General features: G+C 47.0%; 1 long non-coding RNA gene across 1 annotated transcript; it reads left to right on the forward strand.

Annotated features, from left to right (window-relative positions):
• The first annotated feature begins 9,017 nt into the window (after positions 1–9,017).
• On the forward strand, positions 9,018–15,930 carry LOC135973595 (uncharacterized). The gene is made up of 3 exons (XR_010590503.1): positions 9,018–9,177; positions 10,836–11,478; positions 14,438–15,930. It is a non-coding gene; the product is annotated as an uncharacterized LOC135973595 (long non-coding RNA).
• Positions 15,931–16,478: the final 548 nt, after the last annotated feature.

Below are 16,478 nucleotides of genomic sequence, written 5' to 3' on the forward strand. Positions count from 1 at the left end.
AACTGCAGCCCAAGTCTGCTCCCCAAGGTATTCCTAAGTTTCTCTCCTGAGAACTGATCAGTCTCCGGGTATGTCTACACTACAATTGGGAGGTAGGTTTGCAGCATGTGTAGACATACCTGGTCAAAGCTTGCTCCGGTATGTCTCTACATGCTGCAACCATACCTCCTGACCCTCAGACTTTATATTACTCCATACCACTATAAATCCAGGGTGGAGTTAACAAGTTACAACTGCCACAAGGAATCAGAAGGAATCAATTTGCACTTCTCTTTAGGGTCTCAGCACCTGCTAGTTGAGTCTATCAACAGAAGAACCAGAGCAAGGTTATATATACTGTTATAGCAACTTTTTAAAAAAAAAGCTAATTTGCTTGTCATGATCTGTAGGGGGAGTAGGTTGACTCAAACCTCCACTGGCTTCAATGGGATCAGGTTTGGGAGGTTATTATTTAAGCACTGTCAGTGGCTTCCACATTCTTTGCAACTGCACTTAGAGAAAAGATATTTCACTCTAGGGCAGTGATGTGCTGTCAGAATTTTGACAGGGGGCTCCCTTAAGAATTTTCTGCCTCAGCACCATACCATACTGAGTAGATTCACTAGCTGAATATGGGGGAATATAGCCATCATTGCAAACATTGTACAAGAAGCATAATTCATACCTGCTGCAACTGCACTGACATCAATTTTCTGTGGTATTCTTCTTCCCATTTTATCGTACAGTGTTGCTGTTCTCTGGTAAATGGCTGCAACTTTCTACCCTAGAGATGACTACATTTCAATGGTGGGTGATGTGATTCCTGTTTCTAAAGTGCTTTGAAATCCCTCAGAATTAAGGATACTTATGACGGGGTATACAACCCCTCCCCCCACTGGGCAACATGGGGTTAAAAGATTATTTTGGGCCTAGTCAGCCCTGCCCCGCCACACCAGCAGCAAATGCTCCAACTGGTGGAGAAATTAAAAGACAGGGAAACAGGTCATTTGGGGGCAGACCTGGAAGAAAGCAGATTTGTAGCCCACAGCTCCAGCAGCACAGAGCAGAGGGAAGGCTGAAATCTCCAAGATAACGGCCCCAAAGGGCCCTCCCTGAGGGAAGGGAGGATCCACCTCAGAAACAGAGAGGGAAGCATTCCCCTCCCCCTGCATATGGACCTTGGACATTGGTAGTCCCTTTTTATTTTCTTGATTTGGACTACTCCAGCAGGGGAAAGTCTTCGACTGAGCTGGCTGGGGGGGCAGGGATAGGAAGTGGCCCAGGGAGGGCCTTAATTGCCAGATCTCTAGTAGTCCAAAGAGTCCTGGGTTGCAGTCTGGTGGAGAGGGAGGGCCCGAGCTCCCCTACCAACAACCCCCCTGCCGGTCATGGGTTGTGGCCCTTACCAATAGGCCATGCTTCCCTACCCACCCCGAGTGAAGACCATTACAGTACTATATAAATACAAGATATTATTATTATTACTATTATTATTGTGATGACTATTTTGCAGTAATACCCACTCTCTTTATCACATTAATTGTAGCTGTGATTTGCTGATGGCTCAAAGTAATTTTTGAAATGTCTAGCAAGGTTCCATGCTTCTTGTGCAGTCAGTGTTTTTCCACAAGTCTTTTATGGGAATGTAGAAGAGGTGGCTAAAGTTCAAAGCTTTGATGCAGAAGCAACACCGCAATTGACTTTAGCACTTGTGTAATTTTAACTATGCATCCGAAGAAGTGGGCTGTAGTCCACGAAAGCTTATGCTCTAATAAATTTGTTAGTCTCTAAGGTGCCACAAGTACTCCTGTTCTTTTAACTATAGATAATTCCAAATAAAGAATAATTATCCCTAAAATTCAGGAGTTGCTCAAACTGATAGCCATTAGCTTCTACTTGAACCCATCATCCATTCTCCTGAAATGGAGCTATATAATGAAGGATTTTGTGAATTTGTGGGAGAACAAAAAGCAATTCTCCACCACATTAATTCCCCCAATACTTCAGAGACAAAAGCTTTTAAAGAAGTTCTGAGCTATCGACTTATCATTCAGGGTCTTTCCTGTGGCTTACCTGTTCAGAGAGAAAAAATGATGAAATGGAGAATATTCTTGCACAGGATTAAATGCATCTTCTCTAGCACTATCTGGTTGAGAAACAAGTTCATGGGACAGGCTCTGAATACTGCATTGTTTTAGAGAGAGTTTTTAAGTATAACATTGTATACTTATACTTTTAAGTATAACAAGTATAACACTTATATTAGGCAGTAACACATAGCTGGAGTGCCCCCGTCTGGTGAAAACCCATTGAAGAAGCTAGGAGGAAAAAATTACCAAAGGTTCTCATTGAAGGTTTCCTCCAGAGAGTTGCCCTCTCATGAAATGCCTTGGGCCTATGCGCTAATCACCTTTTTCTAGGGTGGGGTTGTGGGAGGGGGAAATAAAGTTTAGAGACCTCTCAGTGCTCTCTTTTAACCACAAGAGCACCCTTCCCATCCTAGACCAAAGCAAGAAACAGAAGAACTAAATGATTTACATCTGAGAGAAGAAGAATGTAAGCCATCAGTTAAGTTCTCATTTCTACTTGATTGTCACAGACTGAGCTCACCGAGAGCATTCCATCATTGCTTTTCTACCTAGGAAACCTGGTTTTAGGAAAGAAATTTCTTGTAGCTTTCAGAAACGTTAGTGGCGATTTAGCCCTCAGATATTGTGTGAAGCTCCTTTTGAGTTTGCTAGGATCTGGGTACATCGAAGGGCAGATTTTAACTCAGAAAGTCTTCAGGGAGCAGCAGGACAGAAGACAAAGATAGCTAAGCCACGAAGATGTTTGAGGACCAAAGAATAATGCTTTACATTCACTTCAGAGCCGAGAAGGAGAAGCCTCGGTTGATAGGCCTCATTCTCCTCATGCATCTGCTCGTATAAATCAGGAATAATTCCACAGAAGAGAGTGGAGTGAAATCAGTGTACAGACATCGTGTGGAGAATCAAACAATTATTTTTCTTTATGACATTGTTATTTGTAATTATTTGGAGGGTCTGCTAGGCTCTGACAGGCACTCAAGTGGGACACTAATCAAACTTCAGAAGACTGTGAACAGGCCCATGCAGTGAGTTTGAAGAATGCATTAAAGACAGAAAGAAAATCCCCCCGTTGTAGACCCTAATTTTACAAGGTCGAGAGACTAAGGCTTTGGAAGCAGTTGGCCTGAAAGGAAATACTTGCATGGAAAGGAAGTGACTGAGGACAAATTTGGCCACAAACCTGTGTTCTTCTCAGCAAAGGTATCCCAGATTTTGATCACTTTCCATGAGACTGAGGGGACATCATGGCTTTAGAACTTGTGACTGATGGAGGCGTTCCAAGCCTGGGAAAAGAGGCAAGATGATTACCCTTTGGTAAGTCTTGAGAGAGACCTTTTGCAGCAATCTTTTCAAACTTCATCCAGGGTGTAATGTTAATAGTTATCTCAGAAACATGAAGGTAAAACGTATGTCAGAGTCCGGATTCTCAGCTTACTAATATCAACGTAACTCCGCTTACTTCGTCCAGGTTACTCCTGAATTTCACCAGGCTCAGATCAGAATCGGGCATGTGAAAAGCAGGTGGGATAATATGGGTTGCTTCTCAAATTGTTTTAACTTCTTAATAGAAACAGTGAGAAGAAACTTGCAGAGTTAGAACAATGTATTCAGTCTGATCCCTTCTTGTCCATCCATGAGTGGGGACCTGCAGGTTATATAATGTTAACACTGATTGCCTGCAACTGTCCAGAGAATGCTTAGTTCAGTACAAATCTGTACTTCTAACTAGAGAATTCTAGCCATTCAGCTCGGAGCTCTCTGTGAAAATAGTGGCACGGCATTTTAATTGCATAAACCAATGGTTGCATATGCTTGTATCAAAAGCCTCAAGTGAACATTTAAACAATCAGATAAAATATGATCAGCTTGCTGTGCTGTCTCTGAATAATTGATATCCCTTTGGAAACTTTGGATTTTACTCAAAGAAATTGGTAGGCTGGAGAATGGAGAATTATTGTTTCTGTATTTCTTTTCACTGTAGAAATGCTGTATTGTAGCTTTCTGAAGGTTATCATTTTTTGAATAACACATTTTTCCATCCTCTCACAACTTCTTTATTGCTAATAGCTTTGTCATTCAGCTTCGCTTGAGGTTCTTGACAGCTTTTATTCTTGAGGAGATATTTTATCATTTAAAAGATGTATTACAAAGACATCCAGGGTTTCTATATGTTGTGTAAGAGGCAAGGCTGACTTTATGAAGTAAATGTCTTTCTTCAGATAAGGCCATTCTTCTTCCCATCGCTGTTATGTTTGAGGCTTGTCTAACTTTACTACACGACAACCTATCTTGGCATAATTTATGTCGCTCAGGGGTGTGAATAATCCACCCCCCCCGAGTGACATAAGTTACACCAATATAAGCGCTCATGTGCACAGTGCTATGTTGGTGGGAGAGCTTCTCTCGCTGACATAGCTTCCGCTGCTCGTGGAGGTGGTTTTATTATGCCTACAGAAGACATCTCTCCCGTGGGCATAGACACGCTGTAGTGGCACAGCTGTATTGGTACAGGCATGCCGCTGTAGTGCTGGATGTATAGACATGGCCTAAGTATCAAGGAATTTGCTTATATCACTAACTGAGCAGAGATTCTTACAACATCCCCTTGCCCAAGCAGGCTTGGTGCAGTATGATCCCAGGATGTAGAACACTCTACATTTATATACTGGTGTGATGAGGGTGTTCCATACCCCGCAACAGCTAATAAGGGGTCAATGGACAGAGCAGCTACTTCCTCAAGCGTGGCTAATTATCTGACTAGCGACCATTGGCATAAAAGGCTGCAGCTCAGGCAGGGGAGGGCTGCTGCCTGGGAGCCTGAGGAGGACTCTGCATTGGCTACAGACTGGGAGGATGGGGCACAAGGAGCCAAAACCTCCAAGGACAAAACACTGGACTGAGCTACTCTGGAGGCAGATCAAAGTAGGAAGTGGCTGAGGGAAGCAGCAGTGAATCTGAGGGAGCAGACCTTAGTCCCTGGGCTGGAATCCAGAAGAGAGGGATGGCCTGCGTTCCCCTACCTGCCTCCAAAGAAGGGGATGTAAAGTCCCCCATCACCCTCCAATGCAAGGGGGAAAGAGCTATTGAGCCCAAGGTGGGTCTGAAGACCTGGTGTAAGGTCATTGGACTATTTGTTAGTTGGACTCTTTATTACTCTGGAAGGGGTGGGACTATAAGCGACCTGGCTGGAGGACTGAGCAGTGAGAAGGGGCAGGACATTGACAGGGGCAGCCAGTCTCAGAAGCACCATGATACCATGCCTGGCCACGAGGGGGCATACTGGCCAGCGAGTGAACCCTCTACAAGAGGCTTCCATATAAAGATCTTGAAATGCTTTACAAGAATTAATGGAAGACTCTCAACGTGCCTGTGAGGTTAGTACCATCTCCATTTTACAGATGGGGAAACAGACACAGAAAGCCAGATCCTCAACTAGTACATATGAACACAGCTCTGCTGATCTACACCAGCCAAGGATCTGTCTAGAGTGATGAACTTGTCCATAGTCACTCTTGAATCATTGGCAGAGCCTGGCACAGAAGCCTGATCACTTGACTCCTGGTCCTGTGCTTTCATCACTAGATCATTTGCCCATTCTTCAAAATGCAGCCAAGGCTGATGCTACTCAAACCATTTTGTTCCCTGCTGGGTTAAGTTTGCTTCCTCATAGCATTCTTTGGGGAGGGAATCCCTATTTGATTCTTTTCTGTCCTATTTAGTTTCTCATCCTTTACATCCATCACTGCAGTACGTGAACATCCATCTCTGCCCAAACAGTTGCACGCTTGATTCAGACTCCTGTGAGTTTACTTTCTTTCTCTCCGAAGTTCCCCAACAGCAAGTAGCCCAGATTTAACAGTTTCCACAGCCAATCTCAGCTGTTTTAAAGAAGGCAGAGTTTATTGGCAAATGATCAAATCAGAGACAAGAACACACAAAACAGAAAATGAACAAACACTGCTTAGAATGATATTCCTTTTAAAAAAAATCTAAGGTGAGAGAAGAGCTGAAGTTACTCGGGCTAGTTTACGCTACAGTGTTAGATTGGCTTAACTCCAGTGTTCAGGGCAGTGAAAAATTGCATGCCCTGTGCAATGCAATTAAATTGACGTAATCCCAGTGTAGACACTGCTAGGTCAAAGGAAGAATTCTTCTGTTCAACTAGTGACTGCCTCTCGGAGAGGTGGATTTACTACAGTGATGGAAGAACTCCTTCTGTCGCTGTAGTAAGTGTCTACACTGATGTAGATACTTTGTAGTTTAGATATACCCTCAGTACCGAGGGCCAGATGTTCAACATATTTGTAGGTGCACATCATGAATGCACAGATCCCCAGATGTGTGCTTGCGACTTGTGCTTTGTGCTTGTGGAATTGCCTTTGTACCTGGAGCTGTGCATGCGCAAGTCATGCACGTGAGAACTTGTGGCCTTATAAATCAGAACCAGAAATATTACCTTGAACGTGGCATAATAAAGTTCTTTTCAGCCTATGGGTGTGCTCATTTCTTTTCCTTTTGTTGAACATATAAATATAGATTGAGCTCTGCTTTGAGATATTAATGGCAGGTCCTGGGGGAACAAAATGAGCATGGGAACTTGACAGCCCAGCTGCACTGTTCAGCTCTGTGGCAAGCTGTGTTACGGTAAAGACTCTCTGGATCTAATTCTGACCTTGCTTACATTGGGTTTACCTCAGTGTGACTTCATTCCAATACAAGAAAGACTCCCAATGATTCACATCAGCTTAAATGAGCTCAGAATCCAGCCGTGTGTTAGCAGCTTGCTGCTGGCTTCACCCCTCTTTTTGATGGAAACACGAAGGGTTGTCAGGGCTTAAGTTGCTATGGTCTTTTAGAGAAACGTGAGTTTGCCAGCTGGCTGGTTGCCTTCTTGTTTTTAAGATTTTGGCAGAGATCAACCAGCTCAGTAAACGTGTGTACAAGCCCCTTTGCCAAGCTTTTGACTGCTCTGAGACATAACTGACAATGTGAGGTAAGCAACAGAGGGAATGAATTGTAAAGTGTCCTTGATGATACTCAGGAGCCAGCATTCAGGGGATGCTTCTAGTGAACAAACTGGTTTAGGTTTTGCACAAACGTGTCTTATTATTGTATCAGTTTCTTCCATAATTGTGACCATATACCTTGCACGGAGGTGACACATGATGGCTAGAGTGCACACGAAACACATTCTACTTGGGGAGGTGCACTCAGAGCTCCCATTGAAGCCAGCAGATTTACACCAGCAGAGTCACATTAAATCTGAACCCCTCATCGAGGCTCTGCAAAGCCCTGCCCCTGCCTACACTTCAGCATATATCTCCACTATCTCCCTCTCCTACCTCATGCTCTGCAGATTCTTGCCCAAGCTCGCCCTTTGCTCCTAATCATGACTTGCCTTCATTGGTCATGCCAGTCCCTATGCTTGGAGCAGTCTCTTGCCTCCAGTGCTCCAAGCAACTTTACTTTCTTTCTCAGCTCCCTCCTGAGAACTTGTTTCTTTTCGCTAGCCTTTAACCAGTCCATGCCCAGAGATGCTGTGATTTGGTGGTATGAGGGCACCAGGGAAAGGAGCTGATGATCTCACTGGAGAAGGGTTCAGATTAAAGCTATAACCCATCACAACTGGCATCCTTGTGGGCCATTTGCGGGGGACTGAGTGAACATGTATAGTAGAATGAGAATTATACTCTCAGAACCATAGGCAGTTTCTAGCCCCTGGCCCCTCCCCGGCTGTCCCTCCACCCCCGCAGCCTCAGCTCGCCTTGCCCCCAGCGCTCTGGGTGGTGGGGCTGTGAGCTCCTGCCGGGCAGTGTGGCTGCGAGAGCCGCTGGCCTGCCCTGGTGTTCTAGACTGCGTGGCGGCATGGCTGGCTCTGGCCGGGTGGCACGGCTGCCAGTCCTCCTGGTGCTCTGAGCGGCATGGTAAGGGGGGGCAGAGCAGGGAGGGAGTGGATAAGGGGAAGAGGGTCCCAGGGGGCAGTCAGGGGACAGGAAGCAGGGGGCAGTTGGATGGGGCAGAGGTGCAGGGTGCTGTCAGGGGACAGGGAACAGGGGGTTTGGATAGGCATGAGAGTCTTGGGGGGCCTGTCAGGGCGCGAGGGTGTGGATAGGGGTCGGGGCAGTCAGGGGACAGGGAGCAGGAGGGGTTAGATAGGGGGTGAAGTCCCAGGGGGGCAGTTAGGGGCGGAGGATCCCAGGAGGGGGCAGTCAGGGGACAAGGAGCAGGGGAGGTTGGATGAGTTGAGGTTCTGAGGGGGGCGGGCAGGAAGTGGGAGGGGGCAGATAGGGGGCAGGGGCCAGGCTGTTTGGGGAGGCACAGCCTTCCCTACCCAGCCCTCCATATAATTTTGGAATCACGATGTGGCCCTCAGGCCAAAAAGTTTGCCCACCCGTGGCCTAGAAAAATGGGGCCATCATCTGAGTCAGGGTCTCTAGGTGCTACTGTTTTACAAATAATAAAGCATAATAAAAGCTCAACCATTCTTTCTTTAATAATATTTTAAAATATTCATGAATCTTTAAAAGAACTCAATCAAAATAAAAGAAGCTTCACATAAATGTTTAGTTAGCAGGATACTGGAACAAGGTTGTTTCTTGACAAACAATATGTTTGATTGTTACGTTTAACAGTTGGTGTCACATTTTGTAGAAGTGTATTCCCTGTTATTGCAGGAAATTTGCCTATGTGATCAGGGCCGCCCCTAGCCATTTGGGTGCCCTACGCAGCCCCAACCCCCCCAGGGCCTGGGAGGCAGGAGCTGTGGGGGGCCACTTTTGGGAGCCCCACAGGCCCAGAGTGGCCCGGGGGATTAGCAGGGGGCTGGGAGCAGCCCGCTCCGCTTCCCTCGCCCCGGCCCCAGCTATGTCACTCGGGGGAGGAGGCTTGGGGGAAGGGATCCCCCACTCACCAGCAGCGGCGGGAAGTGGAGCAGCCCGGCCCCAGCCCAGCCCGCTCTACTCTGCCAGCTCCCAGCCGTGGCACTCCACTTCCCGCCGCCAGTGAGAGCCGGGAGCGGTCCTTCCCCAATCCGAGTGACATGACTGGGCCTGGGGCAAGGGAAGCGGAGCGGGCTGGGGCTGTGTCTCTCAGCTTCCCGCCGCTGCCGGTGAGTGTGGGGTCGCTGGGGGAAGAGGTGGAGCAGGGGGGAAGGATAAGAGGCAGGGCGGAAGGAGTTGTCCGGGGCCCCACACCCTCCATGGACGGCCCTGCCCCTTGCAGGGGGGGGGGGGGGGCGACCGAGGGATAGGGCTGGTCGCCGGGGCTGGTGCTGCCACGTATGCAGCACGCAGCTGCCTAGGGCACCATGAAATTTGGGGCAATTTGGTGCCTCAAATTTCATGGTGCCCTACGTAGCTGCATATGCTGCATATGCCTAAGGATGCAGGGCTGTCCTTACCCATACGCAAAGTACGCAGCTGCGTAGGGCACCAGGAAATTTGGTGCCCCAAATTTCCTGGTGCCCTGCGCAGCTGCGTGCTGCTCCAGCCCCTGCCCTGACTCTTCCCGCCCCTGCTCCAACCCCACTTCCCTGAGGACTCCAGAAGCGGTCGGGCCTGCACTCACGGGTAAGTAGAGCGACCCAGCCCCAGTCTGCTCTGCTCCCCTGGTTCCCAGCTGCACTGCCAGTGAGTGCTGGGGGGCGGTTTCCCCCTCCCCTCAAGCCTGGGAGCCAGGGGAGCAGAGCAGGCTGGGGCCGGGTCAGTCCACTTCCCGCAGGAACTGGCCGGCGCCCCCCTCTAATCCCCCACGGAGGCCTGGGGCCAGCCTCCCCCCCCCGTGGAGGCTGAGGTGGGGCCCCACACAGCCCCTCCCCCGCCATTGTGGGGACTGCGTAGGGCTCCAAAATAGCTAGGGATGGCCCGGTAAGGACGGCCCTGTATGTTCTATTCTACTGTCATGCAATTCATATGTCCAATTATGCACATGAACTCATGTCATCCCTACATTTGGAAATATTGCTAGTAGCTGATTTAACACTCCCTGGTGTTTTGTGTTAGAAATTTTATTTCAATGCATCAATAAAACGTGTTTATGGTCATAGAGATTCTTTATGAGATCATAACCACTCTGATTTCATGGGTAAAACATATCACATTAAACTGAGAAACAGCAGGCACTTAAGTCGGGTCACTAATACAGATTGATCTGGATCACTTGGTAAATAGGATGTGAGCAAACAATATGGCTAATTGTAAATCTAGGAACAAAAAATGCAGGCCATGCGTACATGAACGGGGATATGATCTGTGGAAGCAGTGAAAAGATTTGGGGGTCATGTGTGAGCTCCCAGTGCTGTGCTATGGGTTAATGTGCATCCGACGAAGTGGGCATTCACCCACGAAAGCTTATGCTCCAATACATCTGTTAGGCCTGGTCCACACTAACCCCCCACTTCGAACTAAGGTACGCAAATTCAGCTAAGTTAATAACGTAGCTGAATTAGAAGTACCTTAGTTTGAACTTACTGCGGGTCCAGACGCGGCAGGCAGGCTCCCCCGTCGATGCCGCGTACTCCTCTCGCCGAGCTGGAGTACCGGCGTCGACGGTGAGCACTTCTGGGATCGATCCGGGATCCATTTATCGCATCTAGACAAGACGCGATAAATCGATCCCAGAAGATCGATTGCTTACCGCCGGACCTGGACCTACCCTAAGTCTTAAAGGTGCCACAGGACTCTCTGTTGCTTTTTACAGATCCAGACTAACATGGCTACCCCTCTGATACTAGGATTAGAGGTTATTTTAACTTTGTATTTGGCACAGGTGCAACCGCTGCTGGAATCCTGTCTCCAAGTCTGGTCTCCACAATTCAAGAAGGATGTTGATAAATTGGAGAGGGTTCAGCAAAGAGCCATGAGAATGATTAAAGGATAGACTCAAGGAGCTGAATCTAGTTAGCTTATCAAAAACTAGGTTAAGGTGTGACTTGATTACATGTGAGAAATAAATATTTGATAATGGGCTTTTCAGTCTAGCAGAAAAAGGTATAACATGATCCAATGGCTGGAAGTTGAAGCTAGACAAATTCAGACTGGAAATAAGGTGTACATTTTTAACAGTGAGAATAATTAACCACTGGAACAATTTCCCACAGTTTGTGGTGGATTCTCCATGACTGACAACTTTTAAGTCAAGATTGGATGTTTTTCTAAAAGATCTGTTCTAGGAATTATGTTGGGCAAGTTCTCAGGCCTGTGTTATACAGGAGGTCAGACTGGATGATCACAATAGTCCCTTCTGGCTTTGGAATCTTTAAAGCTATGAATTCATGTTCTCGGCGGAATTACACCAGGGAAGAATATTACCCGAGAAGTGATCCATTCCCGTAGAGAGATGAAAATTATTCTCCCTTTAGAACAAAGCAGAACTGAAATCTGATTGAAATGTGTGGACTCCTACTACAGCTGTGAGTAGAATTTTATTCCTAAGCATTTTTAATTGAAAATGTGATAAGAAAATAGTAATGGTGCGATGTGAAGCTGCACTCACTTGATAGCAGAGCTACTAGTAGCAAATTGCAGGCCATTCTCCAGCTTCTTTTGGTACAGGCGTGCTCTCAGAATAGTAAAATATAGAAACACTCCTGATAGTATGGAATAGATCAAACACAATAGATCAAATAGTTTATTTAGGCTTTTTAAGAAATTGGATTAAGCGCCTCCCTGCTGTGAACCCATTAAAGTCAATGGGTTCATGCCAGGGATGAATCTGGCCCTTTGCTATATGTATAATACAGTGTTCTAGGAATGCATTGGAAATTTAGATTTTATGAAAACAAATGATTAAGCCCAATTCAAGGAAACAGCTTTAAAATAAATCAGCTGCAGTGTTTGCGAAACAAACAATGCTACCCTGTGCCATAGCATGAGGATCTGACAGTGCAATGGACTAGAAACCATCCACAATCAAAAGTGAACTTGGCTAGTTTTTGCATAAGCGACATCAACACGCTAACAATGTAGCTATTATCTGGAGTGGGATAGATGGCTTTATAGTTGCAAAGATGGCAGGAAGAAGATAACTACCTCCTAACCGGAGCCGTAGATTTTTGTCCTGAAGGGTCAGAGTTCCATGGGAAAGAGGCAAAAGAACATGCCCCTGGGGAGGGTGTCCCCATCTCAGCAGGAGGGCTTAGCAAGAAGGGAACCAGAACCTAAATCTCCAGCGCCAGCTTTAGTTGCCAGTATATCAGGAGAATTAGAGGGAAACATTCAATACACAGCAGATCCCAAGGGCACTCGAGAAGGACGTATGACAAATCTGAGAGCAGCTTCAAAGCTGTTAAGAGAATTCATAGCAATTCTTGCAGAAGAGCAAGGGAATCATGTTTGTCATTGGCAAACATGAGCATTCTTTTGCACTAATCCTTAGGGTGAATTCATCAGGCACTGAGGTGAGTAGATTGTAGATCTCAGAACTTTTCAGAACCTCAAGGATTTGCTGGGCTTCAGATTTTCAGCAGGAACTCAAGTTTTTAGAGTTTGCATTCTCTTACTGGAAACTACCAAAAATCAAAAGACTCAAATCCAGCTGTATTTCCCTAGCATAAGGCAAATGGTCTTGGCTCAGAGGCAACCTGGGACTTGTTGTGTGACGAGTGCAGATTTGCTGTGTGATGTCCTATTGCAGGGAGGGAAAAAACGTCCAGGAAAGCATGGGTTTAAGGGTTGGAGGAGAAGGGGAGCCAAGTGGTGCTGGCACCCATGTGACCTTCACTGCCCTTCCCCACAGTGGATGGGGAAATGGGGGGAATCTTCTGTTCCTTCTCTGTTCTGGAACTGCAAAGGAGGGATAGCTGGAGGAAGGGGAATATTCTGTCCCTTCCCTATGGGCCTAGGGAACGGGAGACTACTGGAGCTGTTGGGCAAGGAGGAATCTTTGCCATAGAGAGTGGGCTACTGTATGGACGGAAGGCTAAGAGCAGAAGTGGGCAAACTAGGGCCCGCGGGACCATCCTGCCTGGCCCTTGAGCTCCCGGCTCGGGAGGCCCCTCCTCTGCAACCTCAGCTTACTGAGCCGCCAGCGCGCTGGGCAGCAGGGCTGCGAGTTCCTGCCAAGCATTGCGGCTGTGTGAGCCGCCGGGTGGAATGTATTAAATTGCTCCCCGTAGGAATGTGCTACTTACAGTGTACTACTTACTACTGCCGGTCCTGGTGCTTCGTAAGTAGCACATTCTTACGGGGAGCAATTTAATACACTACACCCCCAGGTAGGGAAGGCTGTGCCTCCCCAAATAGCCTGGCCCCCGCCCCCATCCGCCCCCTCCCACTTCCCGCCCCCTGACTGCCCTCCTTGGAAACTCCAACCTCGCCCTGCTCCTTCTCCCCTTACCACCCCCGCCTGGGGCCCCCCACCCCTAGCTGCCTCCCCAGGATCCCAACCCCATCCAACCCCCCCCCCTGCTCTCTGTCCCCTGACTGCCCTGACCCCTATCCACACCCCTGCCCCTGACAGGCCCCCGGGACTCCCATGCCTATCCAACCCCCCCTGCTCCCGGTCCTCTGACTGCCCCACAGGACCCCCTGCCCTTTATCCAACCCCCCCGCCCCCTTACCATGGCACTCGGAGCACCAGGACTGGCTGCCGTAAGTAGTACACCATAAGTCCCTCAGGCCAAAAAGTTTGCTCACCCCTGGCTTAGACAGAAGAAAAGAGAATGGGCTAAGAGAAGCTGGAGAGGGTCATGGAGGGCCAGGACATAGCTCAGTTGTTTCTCTCATGCTAACCTAGCAGGTGAATCTCAGAAACTGTTTGCTTTTGCTCTAGTAACAGATACTGCCTAGTGCAGTGGTTTGCAAATGAATTCTTGCTATGGCTACCTGTGCGGCCACAGTAAATTCAGGGTGGCCACTGTTTTGACAGTAAAAATATTATACTAATGACCATTTGTCAGTGTGGTTATTTGGAAGTGTCATGTAAATAAAATAATACGTACGCTGAATAATACCCCAGAAGATCCATGGTTATTACTAAGTATCTCAGACTAGAACAATCACTGCAGCATGTGCACTGTCCTGTGCTGTGCTTCCTGGCCAACACTGCCAGCTCCAGAGCTGCTTTGGGACTCAGCTCCCAAAGAGACAGGCAGGGACACTTTCTTCAATCGGTTGCAAATATGGGGGGCAAGGGGCAGGTGTGTGGGGAAGACAAAGGTAAAAGAGAAATGAAAGCATTTTCAGATTATTTTGAATGATGAACATAGAACTTTGAATGAGAACATTAAAAAAAAAATGATTCCCTTTGGGGTGTTTGCATTATTGGGCATTTTGCCTGCTTGCAAAATGAAGGTCTTCAATAAAATCTAACTAACTGTATAAACAATTACATTTTGCACCTATTCATTTTTTATTATTATTTTTTTGCAGCAAAACTAAAATCATGTTTATAGTGAAAGCGCCAAGGAACAGCTGCCACACAGAAACCTTCTGCAGGCGAGTCTGGAAATAAAATGCCAGCAAAATAACTGACGAGCACATACTTCGATAGGAAATGTTTTTTTGAGCAGAACAGTGATTTTTGGCTATGTATGTGCAATAAAACCATCTTGCCTGCCTACTTCACATAAAGTTACCTACAGGGCATGTTTATTGTACTGTGTGTGCATGCGCTATTGCCATCTAGTGGCAGGAGTCAGATCTGTTTTCCCTGCTCTGAGAGGAAGGATGGTCTCGTGGTTAAGGCACTGGACTGGGATTTAGAAGATCTTGGGTCAATTTCCAGTTCTGTCACAGACTTCCTAGGTGACCAAAGCCAGGTCTATATGCAGCTTGACAAAGATCAAAGAGATCAAAGGCATCTAGATATCGTGAGACTTGTCTCCACACAATCTACCCCAAAAGAGAAGATGTGGTACTGGTTAATAATTAGCTGGATTGTCAGCATCACGCAAAGACTTCTTGAGCCAAGGCTGCACTAATGTGTCTTTCAAAGCAATAGCCAGCCTACCTTCTCTGAGAGGCCTTGACAGTCTCCACAAGCCAGGGACCTAGTACATCCCCACTGGCCTTCACCAGCCAAGAAGGATGTGGATCAAAAGCACAGATTGTGGGACCAAGTCTCCCACCATCTCAGGTACCTCAGGGAGGATTCTTGGCTCAGCCTCTTGCAGAGAAGACGAGGCCCTCGTTCCCTCAAGACCTTGCTCTGCCATCGCGGAAGCAGATAGCCCGTCCCTAATCCGATTGATTTTTGTCTGCAAAATAATTTCCTCACAATTGGAGGGATTCAGACTAGCTCCTGAGCTGAGACCACTTGAATTTACAAGACTATCTACCACCCAAAACAAATCTGTTGTCTAAGATTTTGAGTATGCGATGGTAGAGTTAATTTTTTTTCTTTCTCTGCCGCACAGCCACAGCATAAGGGTTTAAAAAATCTTTGTGCTGCAACTGATCAGCCTCAGCACGAGCCTCTGCCACTAGCACTTGAACCATCTTCCTTCTTTTTTCATTTGTCTCAGATCATCCATAAACCAGGGGGACAATGAAGCCAGAAAAGAGGGAGTCAAGGCGTTACCTCCTCAGTAATGGAGGAGAAAAGACCAGTAAGAGAGTGGTCCGTTGGTGGAACAAGATTTTCCCTCTGGAGAATCTTTCTGTTTCTGTTAATCTCTTGAGGGCAGACCATTAAAATAGGCTCCTCACCATGGCAATACAGAGGTGATGATGTTTTCTTCGTCTGTGTAACACACTGGTAAAGTGTGATGTGTCTCCCTCTAAGCCTTGTCTTCACTGTGTGTGTGTGTGTGCGTGTGCATGTGTGTGTGTGTGTGTGTGTGTGTGTGTGTGTAAAGTCCTAGTGAAGACAAGGCAGTTCATAGTTCTCACAAGAGCTAACAGGGCAAATTAAAGACAAGACACCCCCATATAGTCTTTAATTTGATTTACTAACTGATGTGAAAACTACAGACTACTTTGTCTTCACTAGGATTTTACCTTGAGTTAATTAAAAACACACCTTAATAATATATGGAGATATACCTATTGCATAGAGCTGGAAGAGACCCTGAAAGGTCATTGAGTCCAGCCCCCTGCCTTCACTAGCAGGACCAAGTACTGACTTTTGCCCCAGATCCCTAAGTAGACCCCTCAAGGATTGAACTCACAACCCTGAGTTTAGCAGGCTAATACTCAAACCACCCTTTTCTGACCCTTGGTATCAACCCAGGTCTGGAACCTGATCATGACCACCTCTGCTACTTCCCAGCTGAGATTTGACCCTACTCTCACCTTGGTCCTGACTGCCTTTGTTCGGATCCTGATGGGGGCCACCCAAGAGAGACAGTCTTGCGATAAATCCACCCACTCATGATGGGAGATTGTGAGGCACTTAGCACACTTTTGAATGCTATTAAATAATAATAGCTCAGTAGTGTGTCTTAGGCCCTGCAATAGTAGTTAGTAAGGG

This window comes from Chrysemys picta, chromosome 9, assembly GCF_011386835.1.
Source record: "Chrysemys picta bellii isolate R12L10 chromosome 9, ASM1138683v2, whole genome shotgun sequence".
NCBI lineage: Eukaryota > Metazoa > Chordata > Testudines > Emydidae > Chrysemys > Chrysemys picta.